The following is a 17,154-nucleotide window of genomic DNA, read 5'->3' as shown; positions in this document are numbered from 1 at the left end:
TACAAACATGCCTCTTGAGAACATTGCCTTTTGGTACAGGGGCAGGCAGACAGGGAGAAGGCAGGGGGAGGAAGGGGGAGAGGATGACATTACATCTTGGATTGCCCAAATTCCTCAAATATCATAAAACAGAGAGAGCAGTGGTGTAGTCCATGTCAAGATTGATGAAGAAGAAGGCAGGAGAGTATCAAGAAAAGCAGTAGTAACAGATAACACAAAAGCATGACACAGCAGCCTTTCCTAAAAGAGGAAGGCAATAATAGTATACCCTACTGTTCCCTTCCATGAGACAAGGGCAGATGTTTAAAGTCACATAATGCATCTAAGAAGTTTCATTCTTTCAAGAAGTGACTCACAATAATACATCAAGCACATTCACCCATCCAAGTCCATTTAATTAACATTTTAGAAAATTAAGTCCACCTACAGATCCTTAACTGTAGAAAAAAAAAATAAATATATGAGTTAATTGATCAGACAATAAACCTATGTATCCTTTGGTGCATCTCTTTTAAACTCATTTTAATGTCCTTCATGATACAGAACACCTCAGGCTTCAGCCACCTATCTCTGTAACACAGCTCTGACAGAGATAGCAGCCATAGATAACATGGGTCCTTTAGCTTTTCTTACTATGTTAGTACAGCCAAGTGAAGGAGCTGCTGGAACATCAATGCCGGGGTCTAGCAGTGCTCAGGGAAGCCAGAGAGCATCCCTGCTGTGGTATCACTGGGGCAGGGGCCGGCAGCCCCAGGAAGCTGAAATGGCAGGATTTGGGATGCTCTAGGGAAGTCTGGGCAGGGACAGTAAGCCCTGTCCATGAATGCCATCAAGGCCCTGACCAACAGTTCCAGCAGGGGACAGGTATTTCCGCTTGTCTTGAGACCACATTATCAGCTGTTCCCTAATAAGGTGACAGAAAGGCCAAAGGGGAGAGCAGTGCTAAGTCTGAAGGGACCTGAGCAGTCTGCTAATACTCCTTTAGGAGCAGGTCTAGTCTAGTAGGTGGATGTAGGGCTGACTGACAGCTAGAGTGCTAGTGTACTAACCAGATCTGATACAGGGATCTTCACCTGACCTTATCGCTGGTGGATGGAGGGAAATCTTAGGAACTCAGAAAATGGGGGACTGAGAGCCCTTCCCACAGATTGAAGCTACTTTTATTTAGAAGTAGTCATGCTTGTACAGTGAGATAGCTAGCCATAGCCTCTTCTCAGTCTTTAGGATCACTGTTCAAACAGTGAAGTGGTGTCATACTCCTAATCATGTAGTGAGAAACTATCCAAAAACTATCTGTTTGGCCTGAAAACAGAGGGCAGAGAAGGGTGGCCCTTTGGAGTTGTCAACAAATTCTGTCCACTCACAGCCTTAGGAAGCTGGCAGGCTTTGAAGGACTGCCTCCAGACACAGTTTTTGAGGATCTCAGTAGGGAGCTAGAGCCACAAGAAAACTGACATGCCTTCTTTGCCCCAAGTTCTTGCCAGTAGCACAAGCTCTGAAGTATTCCCAGCAGTCAGGAATGCTGTAGGGACACAAAGGAAAAGAAGGTGTTTATAGCCGTGAATGATGGGTTGTTCTGGGTCCATAACATAAATAATCAATTCAATTCATTACACCTGTTCATTTGACCTCAAAGATGTCTAATATTCTAGATGTCTAATATTCTAAGATATCTAATAAAGAACATTTTTCTTTTACTTGTTTGGAGATATCATGTGAGATGTAAGTGATTCTACTGAACTGGGAATCAACTTACTTGTGCTGGACACCCTGAGACTGTAAATTGTGAAATAACACAGTTGTCAAAGACTATTTTCTCTCAGCTTTCTCACTGTTCCCGTTAATTTCCAGTCTCACAGTAATTCGTTTCTAGTCTTTGTAATCCTGTCTTGCACCATTCTGTCTTGGAATTTGCAGCTAACTTCTTATTCACCTAAACTATTTATTTGCCCTACTCCTTGGGTTGGGGATTAAGCCTTTTGTATGTTCCTGTATGAAAAGCTTTCCCCTTGTCTTTATTGATCATGTCAACAGTTTTCCTGCTGTGACTTACTTAGTTTTCCTGTCTCCAGGAGAGGATATCAGATTTTGAGGCCTGATCCTCCTTTTCTAAGTTCACACTAATTGTACTTAGAAAGAATAGCAGCCTTATTCTGCTCTGCCCAGAAGTAAAGCACTCCACCTTTTGCTTTCTGAGTAACACAACCTGCAGGTTTTCTTTATAACATAAAGAAATGTTATACACTTTAACATTTTTTTCTGGAACATACTTATCTTTTAGTGTGTCTTATGTTTTGTTAGCTGTCCAAAGATCATTACCTCTTTCCTCTTCAGCTGTAACAGAGTTAACCTGACATCTGATTCAAAAGAGACTAACTTGGTCAAACTTGGTTCTCCTCTGAATGCTTGAAGAAAGGCAAAAGCGAGAAACAATATCATCAATCACAGGACTAGACAGGGACTATAAACCCACCCCCACAACAGATGTTATGTGTTTAATTAAAACAGAAGAAGGAACAGGACTAACTCATGCTGGTTTGGTAAGGACAGGGAGTCAATTATACATATTTACATATTATACAGGATTTTTTTTTTGTTTGTTCACCTATAACCCTGCCAGATATCATCAGAAGGCTAGGCAGCAACCTGTTGTTATGCTGTCATGCTGCACTTCAGAAAGATAACAGCAGGCCTCCATGTCTCAGGTGACATGTAAATCTTATCATCAGCCCATGCGTACCCCTTTAGTTTTCACCCTTTATGTAGTAAAACACACTAGATGAGGCCATGACAGAAGTTTTCAATAAAGCAGTCTATTTTAAAAGTCAAATTGCTTCATAATAACTTACCATCAGAAAGAAAAATGTCCTTGTTTGGCCATCATCTAGGTACCATCAGTTAAACGATACACCAAGTATTGTATTTATGCTAACAAGACCCTGTAACTGTTTAACTGTATTTCATTAACAGTCAGGAGATGTAACTATTGATAAGGATTTTGTTGGTAGATACAAAATGCACAGGAAAAAATGTCCAGGCCTGCTCTAGAACTAAGTAACAGTTCTAGGACTATTAATATAATGAATAAGTAATTAAAATGTAACTATTAAAAGATCACTATTAAAACTGTAATGGCTCTACTGTAAGACCTTCCCACCACAAAACCTGAGATACTTCATGTTATTCTCCACCTAAACCACAATGTTTTTTAATGTTTTATCAACAAGCTACCTATTAGCAATTAATCTTTTCTTTTTATCTAGATCTGAGAGTTTTCTTTATTAAGTTCCAAAAGATCTAGTTCCTTACTAGATGTATATTTGTTGTTATATACTACATAAGAATCTAAGGTGAATGCACTACAAACCATCCAAGCTTTCTCTACTTACATTTCTTTGACTTGATACAAAAAGAGGAAAGAGGGCTAGGGGCCAGACAGTTGCTGGAAATCATTTTGGTGTTACTGACTTCCTGGGTTCTATTCTGACTTAGTTGCAAAAGATCCTGTGGCAAAAGCCTTTGGAGACAGAATCAAGTCTCAGGTTTGGCAGTGTGGAAGACATTCTTTTGCTACCCAAAGAGGCTTCCACGGAAGCCTTGCTGTTATTTCACCATGTTTGTAGAGGATAGTCCTGCTACTCTATAAGTTTTCTAAAAGCTCCTTTTTTTTCCTTGAACAAGGCTAAATGTCTTTTTCTTAGAAGCATTTTAGCATCCCTGGGTAGCACTGGAAATTGTTCTCTTGTCAAGATACTTGCTCTGAATATGTGCTACTGATATGCAACTCTTGCATGGAAATATTCACATGCCCTGGTTAAGGCCCGCTTGGCTGTTTTGCCACAATCAATAAAAATGACTCATCTTTTTTTGCAGTGCAGAGTTCACCAACCTGGTAAATCAAACACTATCTTATACTATTAAATCAGGCTATTAGGTGCTTGCTTAATGGTACTGTGCAATGCATGTACACAAGATTATGTATTCTGGCCAGTGATTCAGGGGAATGAAAAGCAGCAGATCAAGGTTCAAAATCCACTGGTAACAATGAGGGTCTCCCCCAGATTCCATACTTGCTAAACACAAAACTGGTGTTCTGGAACATTCTACTGCTATGTTAGTATGCCATTCACTTCAAATTCACCAGCTCTAGTAAGAAGCAGAGCTTAGGTATCCCATTTTATTAACAGGGGCACATGGCTTCCTGTCAGACTGGAGTGTAATGGTGTGAAAACAGAGCTCATCAGTGTTGACCTACCCTAAGTTACAGAATTTATAACTACTTATATTGTTTCTCCATATAATTTCAAAAAATTCTTCGCAGGGTTGCTGCTTACTTCTGTTTAATTGCTTATTTCTGAGTGCTATTCTCGTAGTCAGAAGCAGAGCCACTTACCCCCAGTGCTCAAAACCAGAAGTGAACTTAATAAACCATGAATGTTAATGTAACTGGTTTCAGATTCATAGCCTACTATGCTTTGCAATCTAGTAGTGTTTTCTATCAAATTGGCAAGCCTGGGCTGGTAGCTAACATAGCTTTGAACAAGGGCAATTTTTCCTCAGTTCTAACAGGAGTTTCCAGCTATTCAGTACCTCTGAAAGGCATGTCCAACTCAGGTATTCAAAATCAGGTTGCCTTAGAAGCTGGATTCTCTTCTCTTAGTGCTTCAATTTTCCCAATTGTAAAATTAAAATGATGAGTATACTTTGTTATTAACAAATAAATAGGAAATGCACTCGGTGATCTCCAGTCTTTGGGAAAGCTTTGATCTGTAGTCCCATATCTTTGTAACTAGATGATCTTTAAGGTCCCTTCTAACCCAAACTATCCTATGATTCTGTGATTTTATGCTCTGGATCTAATCTAGTACTCTTACAGTTTTATTTTAAAACTGCAGGGGAAAATATTTTCTTAATCTGAGTAAGAAAGTATTCTTCATCTGAACTAACTAACCAAAAGTCCTAATGAAGGAAAAATGTTTATAGGTTTCATATCAGTGGGATAGTGTAAGAAGTCTGATAGTTAAACTGTAAATTTGTGTGAAAACTATACCTTCATTGACTGTACAATCAGTAAGCAAATTTAAGAATACTTCTTTCCTTTTGTTTTTAAGAGCATGTGGATAGCTCTTTCCCAATCTCTTTGTCATTGTTTTGCTATATAAGGTTACTTCTTCCTTAGATTTATTGGCAAAGGACTTCCTGAGAGTGTTTCTTAATTTACTTCTGGCAAGATTAGTGTAGCTAAGCTCGCCTTGACAGGTTCAAGGCAGATAATAAGCAACTTTCATGAGGATGTGAAATGATATTTCTCAATGTTCTCTCATCTGAAGTTCAAGGAAAGCCAGAAAAACAGGCAGATGCTGAAAGTTGTTCTTTGCCAGCTTCTGTTTCCTCTTAAAAAACAAGAACAGACATCAGCAAATCCACAAAGGTCCAAACCTGCAACAAAACTGAAATAGAGAAGGAGAAGAAAAACACTTAGGATAAAAAAAAATTATCACCATAAACTTAGTTGAATTTCTGAAAGTGATAGAAATTCAGCATTTAGACTTTTTTTTAAGCATATTCTGAAGGTTAAAAAAATCTGGTCCTCTTTCCTACATGCCCACCAGGGCAGGAGTCCATTACTCATGAACTTTCAGAATTTGGATAGCTCAGCAATTACCCATCTTAAAGTATCTACTTGTATCAAGTTCACAAATAATTAATGGATAATAATGCCTCATTTGTTATGGAGAGGAGCAGCCATATTTGTTTGAAGGTATGATGACAATATTATGAAACCTGTACAAAGTTCACTGAAGAGGAGCTAAAAGGCATTCTAGTCAACAAAACCACCAAGTTCTTATTTCTCTGATGCCCTTGCAGGTTAAATGTAGAGACAAAATGGTACAAAGAAATACAGAAAAAATTGCTACTTTAGCATTTCCCAGGTGTCTCCTCCTTCTGTAGATAGAGATGTCAACACCTTCTCAGATCCGCCAAAGGAGAGAATTGTGTAATACTCCCCAACCCATGTCCATCAAATTACACCTGGTTATTTCAGAGAGCTTAAATAACGTTGTTAACTCATCTCACATAGCCTCACATGGGTTAATGAATGAATAATTAACACGAGAAGATCAACCTCTAGATATGAAACCCTTGTAACTTTGTAGATGATAACAATCTGTTCATGAGCATTGGTGAAACAAAGAAGCTGCTTCTCCCCTGTACAATACTGTAATCATGCAGTAAAATTATCACAAAAGAGAACTTGGAAGAATTACTTTCTCACCAAAGTATAATTTCATACATGAATAGTCTCCCAGGATTTAATTTTGAAACATCTGAAATGAGGGCTTGGCACAGTACCCTGACACTCTCTTTGTAAAGGCCTGTCCTGTAACCAAATGAACAATAGGTACTGAGTCTATGAAAAACTCTCTAGTAAGACAGTGAAACTGTGATCATAAAAGGTTCCAGGATTGAAGTAAAGCCAGCTTGAATTATGTGTACAGAACCAGGTCATCTTGTTCTTGGAACTACATCTTCCATTCTTACAAGTGAACATGTAAAGAACAAAGCAGGGTAGGACAGAAAAGTGAAGAATGTAATTGTTGTAGTGTGTTTATATACTTTGTAATACTTTGTAATAGTTTTGTTTTTGTAGCCCCATATTTTTCACAAATGGTTTACCCCAGATTGTACCCCCTCCCTTTACCTGTGTGATTCCTTTCCTTTGCTAAAATCATCCCCAAATCCCCACTCTGACTCTCTGTCAATCACTTGGCAACCCATCCCCTCCATCTAGAAGTTTCAGTCCAGGACACGTAGAGTGATTAGCCAGAGACTAGGGGTCAACCCCCAAGTGTTTCTCCTAATGCTGTCCTAAATGTCTATCCCCCAGTACCCATCCCTTAGGGTCACTTATTAGTCAGTAAAATGTTACCTACTTTAGGTTTCCACCTCCCTTTAAATGTAACCTTGGCACCTCTCCCGGAGCTCTCAGCAGGAGGCCCCCTGAGGTTGTAGGGGCTCCTCCGAGCTCCTGAAATAAACCTTGGGTTAACCTCTGCTAAGAATCGACCCCTTCATCTTCCACTGTTGTTCCAGCGTCTCCTCTGCTGCAGGCGATCAGCCTGGCTGCCTTCTGTAGCCCTGGGGCACGGGAGAGTGCCCCCCACCCCTGCTGTTCACCATCTCGGGGCTGGCTGGGGTTCCCTCAGTGGCACTCAGAGGGACTCAGAGAGACCAGAACATGTAATGGAATGATCAAGACCATCAGGCTCTTTTGTAGAGCATATTAATGCCAGAAACTGAAAATGGACTATTTTGGTGGATTTTTTTTTTTTAAATATATCTTTTCTTAGATAATCCTGGCTATTCTTCTGGTACATATGTACATTTGTGCCAGTTACAGACTATTGTAGTTCCCCTCTTTGGGCAACAGTTTTTTACAACCGGACTGAAATCTGTTTCCTAATTTTCTGGGTCTGGAGAGACACCTTTCATTGTGCTGACTGTTAGGTATGTTCACAAGCACAGTTTTCTCCCAGGATACCTGTCAGTATGACTGCTTCAAATACCAAAATAAATGTCAAATTTTTACACACTAATTAGTGTAATATATGCACTAATTACTATGGCAAGTAGATTAAAAAGCAGAAGACTGGAGAGGAGGATTGTAAACTGCTCAAGTGACTTTGCAGCTGGGAATAACTCTGGATAAGCATATGTGAAAAACAGGCCAGTGATCCTTTAGCATGGACTGAGTTTTAAGAGTGCCTGCATGTCCACTTGTATACCTCTGCCCAGGTGTTGCTTTTGGGATACCCCAGTTCACAGGGTAACAGAAATTAATTCACTCTTTGTGTTCAAGCCACAAGTTTATGGTTGTTCCCTCTGCCTGCCTGTGTCAACTCACACACTAATGTATGCCAATGTAAGTACTGTAAGTGCATCCCTCTTCACAGGCTGACCGGGTTGTGAGTTCAATAAAGTCTGAGGTCACCATGCTGCACAGGCTGGCTACTCCATCAGGAAGGAGAGCTGGGAGCTGAAGGAGACCCCAGAAGTTTGCCTGAAGCCCAGGACATTAGGCAAGGTCAAGGTCATGAGACAGGGCTGAGGAAAGCCAGGAATATGAGCCAATTTAGAGTTAGGACCAGGCACTGTAAGGTTAACAAGTTATCACCAGACAGGACCACAGTAATGAGGAAGGTCCAAGGTCAGGATGGGACATCATCCTGTGCCCTAGGGTCTGGACCCAGATTAGCAGGCTAAAGGCCAGACATAGGATTGTGATGTAGTCGTGCCTGTAGCTCAGGCAGGATCCAATCACTAGAGCAGCACTTTAGGTCAGTTCCCACAGGAAGGTAAGAACTTTCTGCAGTGCTGTCTGCAAGCTATGTCTCTTGGAGGGATTTCTCCAAGTTTACCAGCAAAAAGGGTGGTCCTCAACAATATTAAATTAGCCCTGAGGTAGCCAAACTCCCAGGTAGGAGGGATGGTCTCAGGGCCCTTTAAACAAGTGTGTTTCATAGCTCTCATAGGTTGTTGTAACCAACAACCACTGAGAGGAGAAAAAAAAAACTAACTCAAGGGCTGAGAGCCCATCTTATTTCTATCAAGTCAACTTCTTGCTCCTTCCAGATTTCTTTGATTTTTTTCGTTGTTCTGCCAGATATTTAAGGTTTCTATATTTAAGTTTAAAAGCAGAAGGATGATACAAAGAGAAAGCAGAAATTAATTTTCTAAGTTACTTCTTGTCTGCTAAAAAAAGGTAACAGTATGTCTCGTCCTTCAAGAGATTAAGACAATAGATTTATAAATTCATCCCAATTTAGCTGCTTAGTAAGTAAATAGTGCTAAGGCTATAACTACTCTTTCAAACAAGAATTATGACAGCCACTAACAATTATTTCATAAAATTGCTGCTAGCATCATAAAAGAATGAACAACTAGAGACCTCAACAAGTGATTTTTCACTCAAATCCCAGGGAGCAGGCACTGAATCTGAAGGCATGCAAAGAGCCATTTGAATAGCCATGTTCTTAGTTCTTTTGACTATTGAATCAATTAAAAAGTAATTGCTTTCTATAATGATCTGCCACTCCTACTCCAGCAGTGAGAGAGTTCCAGAGTAACTACTTTCTGAACATCTGCAGACATCTCTCTGTAAGGGAGGTATCTCTCTTTAGTACCTACTTTAAGCTTTACTTACAAAAACATCTCTAGTCTTTTTCCTGATATCTACCAAAAGCCTGTGTTTCTTCAACTTTTCTTACTTTATCACAATCTGGTTTTATTTGCATTAAGCAGATACGCTTTTTGGTTTAGTCAGCATTTCTGTTCTAGCTAGGCTGCCTTTAAAAAAAATCCACAAAAACAAACCATATAATGTGGAGTTAAAACCTATTCCGTTATACTCAAAACCTCCATGTCTTTTTCCTTGACTTTCCTCAGAACAATTCAGCTAATTGTGAAGTCGTCTTCTCATATGGAACCACTTTTTCTCAAAGTGAACAATAGTGAGTTGGTGAATCAGCAGACAAGAAGCTTCCTGAGTGAAGTCAGCATTCCCTGTTTCCCCTCTATTCTGTAATGCACTGGGATGTGTCAGACAGACAGAAAGATTGCCAGACTGCTGTATGTATTTACCAGAATTGCTAAATACTTCATCTCTGACCTTTCCTCTAGTTTCTCTTTCCTTTCTTTTTGTACATTCATAGTCTTTTGTATCACAACCAACATCCTTGATTTTAAAAATAAGGAAAGACAACAGATTCACAAATTAGGGTATTTTCTCCCTGATTTTTTTTTTTTTTTTTGCTTTCTTATCCCTCTGATCAGTAACTACATTTACACAAATAGTAAGGACAGAACTAGTCAGGTAGCAGAAATCCATTAATCTATCCTCCAAATAATTAATGTCAGTACCTCACTTTTTGATAAATCCCTTTAGCATGGCCTATTTATAAAGCTCTCTTTCTGATAAAGCTGCAAAATTATCGAGCTTCTGTCAGTAAACAGATATCATGGCTTCCTTACAGACATGCAATATTTCTTATAGCAGCTGAAACTAAGAAAAAGAAAGGAAAAAAAAAAACCCCAATCAATAAACCCCCACCCCCCCCAAAAAAAAACCCACCAAAACCCCCCAAAAACAACAACAACAACAACAACAACAACAACAACAAAAAACCAAACCACCTCTTTCAAAGACAACCCTTATGAACTTACTCAAACTGCTCAGGTTTGTTGACTTCTAGACAAACTCCAGAGTACCTGTATTTGAATAAAAAAAGAGCGGGTGTGACCTGTAGACAGTTAAGGTCACTAAGTATACAAATCTTAAGCCTACTAATCTTCCTTCTTAGCAACTATGGCTTTATCAGCTTTCAGCATTTTCCAACTGATAGTCTTAACCCAGTACTGATCTTCCAAGCTTTTCTCACAAAGCTTCAAAGTACATATATAATTCAATATAAGTAAAATTCTTTTTTTGCTTTTTGATGTAGAATTGTAGAACCATTAAGGTTGGAAAAGACCATTGGATCACTGGGTCCAACCTATGACCAAACACCACCATGACAACTAAACCATTGCACTAAGCATGATTTCAGTCATTTCTTGAACACTTCCAGGGATGGTAACTCCACCACCTCTCTGGACAGCTCATTCCAATGCTTGATAACCCTTTCAGGTAGAAATTCCTTCTCATGTCTAACCTGAACTCCCTCTGGTGCACCTTACAGCCATTTCCCCTTGTCCTGTCACTAGCTGCCCTAGGGAAAGGGGCCAATTCCCACCTTGCTAGAGTCTCCTTTCAGATAGTCATAAATTCTCCCCTGAGCCTCTTTTTTTCCAGGTTTAACAACCCTAGTTTCCTTAGCTGCTCCCCATAAAATTTGTGCTCCATACCCTTTACCAGCGTCATTTTCCTCCTCTGGACATGCTCCAGTGCCTCAATGTCTGTCCCACAGTGAGTGACGGGCCTGGAACTGAGCACAGGATCTGAGATGCAGCCTCACCAGTGCCAAGCACAGAGGGACAATCATTGCCCTGGTCCTGCCAGCCACACTATTGCTGACACAGGCTAGGATGTCATTGGCCTTCTTGGCCACCTGGGCACAGCTGGTTCATGTTTAGCTGTTGTCACCAGCACTGCCAGGTCCTTTCCCACCAGGAGGCTTTCCAGGCACACCGCCCCCTACAGCTTGTGGTGTTACACGGAGTTGTTGTGTCCCAAGGGAAAGACCTAGCACCTTGCCGTGTTGCTCATTCAGCTGGCCTCTTAATTCTGCTTACTGTTGTAACTTCACTTGAATTTCCTTCACTAGTCGTTATTTAATGTACCTGTAAGTACCATTGCTAGCAAAATTGTTTAAGTAGTGGATCTATCACAAGCCAAGGCCGTTCGTAAGTAAGCAATTTTATACATATATTTACTAAATTCATGGTTGGATTTGAACAATGCATTCATTTTTTTTATAAAAATATATTTGGTATCTTCTCATGGACAAACACTTAGCTAACATATTCTTGAATAAATTCCACAAAATTCATGAAAGCATTGTCCTATGCTAAATATTTAAAAACAAAAATAGATTTGGGCATTAGATGCATACTTTAAAAAAAGTATCCATGTCTACTTTAAAAAAAATAGGAACTTAGTGTAGATGTTGGCCATGAATTTTGTCTCACTAAGTTACTGGTGAACTTTTCTGTAATTAAGTGGAACTTATAATTTCTCAAACTCTTGAGATGTATTTGCCAATCATAAGAGCAGGAATAAAGAAGACATCCATACTCTGAGGAATATAGTTTTAAAGCAGACTCTATATTTTTATTAACTTTCATCTCTATAACTTCATGTAATTTAGAATTTAATTTTTAACTCTATTACTGGATGCAAACAACTATTCTGAAGACCAGAGAAACAAAATCCTTGGGAACACCAAGTTCTTCTAATTCCTTAGTATGTTTGATAATGACTAGATAGAAAATTTCTAACCAATTCTAATTTCTAATAGTTTTGAATATTAGAAAGCATGCTGGCCACTTGGGGGACCCTTCCTCCATTTGAGTGACCTGAGCATTGATTGAACAGAATTTTTATCATACACACTGATTATATATTCATTAGCTATCCCCACTTACTTGACTCTTTTTGACATAATCACACCCCTTAGTGGAAGTCTTTATCTGATTCTTTGGGGTCTGTCTTCAATGTCCAGTGTCCTTTTTATGTGGTTGTTACTTGACCTCTGCTTCTGAGTAAGTGCAATATCATTGTTTTGCACAAATTATTCTATTTTGCCAGCCTTGTAGAGCTGAGCTGGCATCCTGCTTGTGTTTTGCATGACTTCTGTTTGCCTGGGTTACATCCTTTATTTATCTCTCCAAAGTTGTGCTGTTGTGTTTTACTGTCCTTGATAAGGGCAAATGTTGTTCTGTTCTACTGACCTTATCAAGTGAGTAAAATGCTGTTCTGTTCTGCTGTCCTTACCATGTTGACCAGAAAATTTCACAGATTTTTCTCAATCTTCAGTAATTGTAACTTGTATCAGAATGACTGCAAGCTGCCTCACCATGGTCTGCATGCCTCACCATGTGCTGGAGGGGAATGTGAGGTGTGGAGCCTGGAGGGCCTCTTCCCCCTCCTTCTCCAGTGACCTTGGTGTTGTTCCTCTCACATATTCTCTCCCTGCTCTTCTCTAGCTGCTGTTACATCTGCTCAATACCTCCTTTAAAATGTTATCATAGAGGCGTTACTACCATTGTTGATGGGACTGGCCATGGTCAGTGGTAGGTTCGTCTCAGGGCTGTCTGCCATTGGCTCTATCAGACATTGAGGAAGCTTCTTGGAGCTTATGAGAGAAGCTCCCCCTGCAGACCCCCTGCTACCAAAACCTTGCCAGACAAACCCAGTACTGATACACAGCATAAAACCTGTCACTAACACAAGTCCAATCACAGTTTGATATGAAAGCAGGAGATATGGTGTGCAATTCCACATACAACAACATATAAACTAGCTGTACAAGAATGAAACAGTCATTCTAGAAGAAATTATTCAGAAGTAAGCATACCGTGTTTCATAAGACATATAAGAAACCCATAACCATAGTAACATAACAAAAGTGCTGCCCAGTTCAGCACAAAAATAACCATTGAAGTGAAAACTTACGTTCTGTTACATTTATACAGATCTGCTGAGTAGTAAGATTAACGTACCATATGAATTCTAAAAAAATTATGTCATTCTTGGGGTAACTACTCATTTGCAACTAAGAAACGCTGTTATTAAATACTAAAGTATGGCCAGCCCTAGTCACATGGCTACTGTGAAAACCCATTCTTAGAGATGAAACATCATCAACCTAAACCACATAAAATTCCTCCTGACTTTTCAAGACTCCTCAAGCACACTAGATTTTACTAAGACAAGAGGCAGGGAGAGACTCTTATAGATTACAAGAGCCTTCAATGAATAGAGACAATTAACCAGGACAGTTTCACTCAGGAGAATCAGTCTCCAAAACAGTGACAACCATCAAAGCTTGCAATTATCTTCTCAGTGAAAACAGTATTAGGCACTACTACCTCAAATGATGGGTTGTGATTTCTGTCCCTTAAATACCACAGAAATACCATTTTATTTCCTAAAAAAAAGTGTTTTCTCCTCCATAAAACCAGCTGTAAGATTTGCTTCTGCATTACAAGTATCATCTAGCCAATTTAACAGTATTCTATAGCTTGCTGTTTAAAGACTGTTAAAAGTGAAAACTGTTAATTGAAAAAATTAAAAGAATACTGGCTTCTGCATTTTATATTAGATTTGGAAAGATACATGTGTCACAGCAGAAATAAAAGTTTAGACTATTAACCACAATTTTAAAAACCTTCTTAAGAATACTACATCATTTTTAAAAATTACAAAAACTTCACAGAACCTTATACATAGTGTGAAGGACAGTATGAAGGAACATGCAGGAATTCTTCAAAATATCTCAGTGGAATATAAACAAAACAGAATGCAAACAGCAGCTCTGTCTATTTATAATAACCACAATTTTATTTACAGACTTTCAGAAGGAATAGCTATAATTTGAAATACTTTTCCTCTTCTTCCTCCAAAAATCACACTATTGCTAACATGTGTAGAATCTCTTGTGCTTCCTTCCCTCACTACAAAGAAGAATAAATCCTATAAACCACAAGTTGTCGCCTTCCTCCCTCAGGTCAGGACAGCTGCATGCCTATGATTTACAAATGAAATTAAGCCATTTGCACTCCAGTTTTAATTGTATCTGTGTGTAGTAGCACTCTGCCTAAAGAAAGCCCATGCAACACCAGCAGGACACAACACATTCAAATTATGTTTAAGTATCAGGACCTCCCAGATCACAAATTTTAGCTGGTTTTAACAATTTTAAAAATTGACATCAGAAAGACAGGTAATTAGGTATTTAGGGTCCATTCAGGGTCCAACAGGCTTATTTAACCAGATATTTTAGTGCAGCAATCCAGACATATAAGGAATATGTAAGACACAACACAGTAAAGTGCTTAAACATTCATTTAACTTAAAAGCTTGACAACATCCATAATTAGGGAAGCATTCATTATGATGATTTTATTGCTGAGCTTTTGAAAATTTTCAGCTTTTTAAGTAACAACAACACCAGTGTCTGAAATTTTCTGAAAGGAGATTATACAATACTGCCACTCTCTGTCAGGGAAAACTGAAAACATTACAAAACCAAATAGAGGTGGAGACAATTTGATGGAAAGAAATCAAATTACTTTCCCGTATAAGAGATTTTTCAGCTCCACCTAATGGTCAGAAAGGAAGAGATTTTTCCATTCGCTTCCTATTTGCCACACAACCACTGTTTGGAGACACAACTGAATAGGGTGCATCAAAGTAATAAACATAATTCTACCAAAATAACACTATAAGTAGAACTTACAGCAGCAATAACTGAGAAACACTGGCAATTTTACCTCATTCATTCAACAGCTAATGGATTTTTGCTATCCTTGGAACTAGATCAATGGCATCATGGTAGTTCCTAAAGAACAGAGAATGCTCTGAGTATTGCTGCATTTGTACGTTAAATAATGGGAAAGGTCCTTTGTGTGTAAAGAATGACAGCACTTGAGTGAAATACCTGAACTTACACTGGTGACAATCTTATGTCATGTTTTGTTTGCTGAAGCTTTGTTCCTTACTGTACAATTACTCATGTAACATGCATTCTCCAGATAAAAACAAAGTCCTTCACACATGCCACTCAAAGATCTATGTGCTAATTCATTAGGTACTTGCAGTTATGGGGTTTTCTTTCACTAGGTATGAAACTGCAGCACAACCCATGAGATCAATTCAGTGACATTCTGCAGATCAGGTTGGTGTTTGGTTTTTTTAATGTAGACATGCAAAAATTCTGTATTTACTCCAGTGGATGTAATTAAAAACACCTTTCTTCCACATTTTGAGAAAACAATGTGAAGGTACCTTAGGCTGGATAAGAAGGAAGTATAGCAAGTAGTCCAGTTTAAATAATCCTATGAACACTGCAATATGTAATAAGCTACAAAAAATTTTCCCAAAGCATCATAAATTACTAAGGCAGGTTTGAAATAAAGATTTGTCTTTTTCCAAAAAATAATTCTGTTCTCAGGCTTATAATATCCAAATTATCCACACCTTTACTAAGATATTCACAGGTCACCTTCAATAGTACACCTTTTAGTCCTACGGTATGTGCTTCTGGTTCTAGATACTAAGTCACCAAGTATGGTGACTTAGATTTGGTCTTCGCTAAAAATTTTCTATGAAAGACTGGAATACAGCTGAAATGGAAATTCCAAAGAATTTATGTAAAAACATTTTAAAAAACCCAAACAAAAAACCAAAAAAACCCCCACCACAACCACAGAGATGAGAGGAAAATCAGCAATAAATAGACAAGAAGAATGAGTAGACCCTTAAAAGTAGATTAACATATCCTAAGATAATTACATTTAATAGGTCATTAAAGAGTCTTAGTTTGCTCAGAGCTAAGAAAAAAATCTTGCTGTACCTAAATCAGCTACTTCAACTAAATTTTTATTATATTTTATAAGAAAAATATGTTATTAATTATTTTGTTGTTGTTCTTGCTTTATCATTTTTTTATTTTATTATAACATTGCTTCAAAAATTGGCTATTCTGCAAAACATCATGTTTAGAAAAACTCAGTAAACTCATAATAGAAATACATGAAACTGTGGAATACGCAATACTGATTTCTTATTAAGACACTTGTGATCCAGTGATCCAGATTCTATTCACAGTCAAGCTTCTTTGCCTTTCTTTTTTTTTTAATATGGTAAGGAACCCTTCTATTTCTACAGTTTTGCAAATAGGAAAGCCTATTTTTTTGGAAATGTATGTATTTTAGTGTATGAATAAGCAATTTTAGACTTTATGCAACAGTACACAGCTACTCTGAAACTGATTGATATTAATATTAGTATCCATGTACTAAATTGTTTATATATGCTTGTAATGTAAAACACCAGAGGAACAGCTTCTGCTGCTATACGACAGTATCCAGTTATGAGCCTTTAAAGCTCTATATCAAATATTAATCACTCTCTTGTTTTAAATATAGTCAAAATAACAAAAATCATAGCCTAACGGGCCATGCTTTCAGTTACATCCAGTTGTTCTTGGGCAACATGTTAACAAGGCTGACTACTTTACCAGGCAGCTATTTTGGAACTAATTCATGTGAGTGTTTTTTACCCAGTGCTTACTATATGTTTATTCTTGCTGTTACTAATTTTTGTTTGTAAAATAACTTTTGCTTTCAGACAATTTGAGGAAAATCTTCTTTGTATGTGCTTGAATTATCTCTGATTGAAACTAAATTTTTACAGGGCTTTGCAAAGTTCCATAGTTATTGTGGGAGCTCAGCACATCACTCCTGATGTCCAGAGCTACCGAGAGAACCCTTGGGGGGCTCAGGAGTCCTGGAATGTTGCCAAAAGCACTTGGTGGCTTGATTTTGATGCATCTAGAGATGTGCCACCGATGTATGAGGAAATGGAACCTGCGAGAACCACTCGGGTGTAAATGGTGAAGGGAAGATATCATTATAGGGTGAATCACAAAT

Source organism: Haemorhous mexicanus, chromosome Z, assembly GCF_027477595.1.
Source record: "Haemorhous mexicanus isolate bHaeMex1 chromosome Z, bHaeMex1.pri, whole genome shotgun sequence".
In the NCBI taxonomy this organism is placed as follows: Eukaryota; Metazoa; Chordata; class Aves; order Passeriformes; family Fringillidae; genus Haemorhous; species Haemorhous mexicanus.
Note: the sequence above shows the minus strand (reverse complement) of the source record.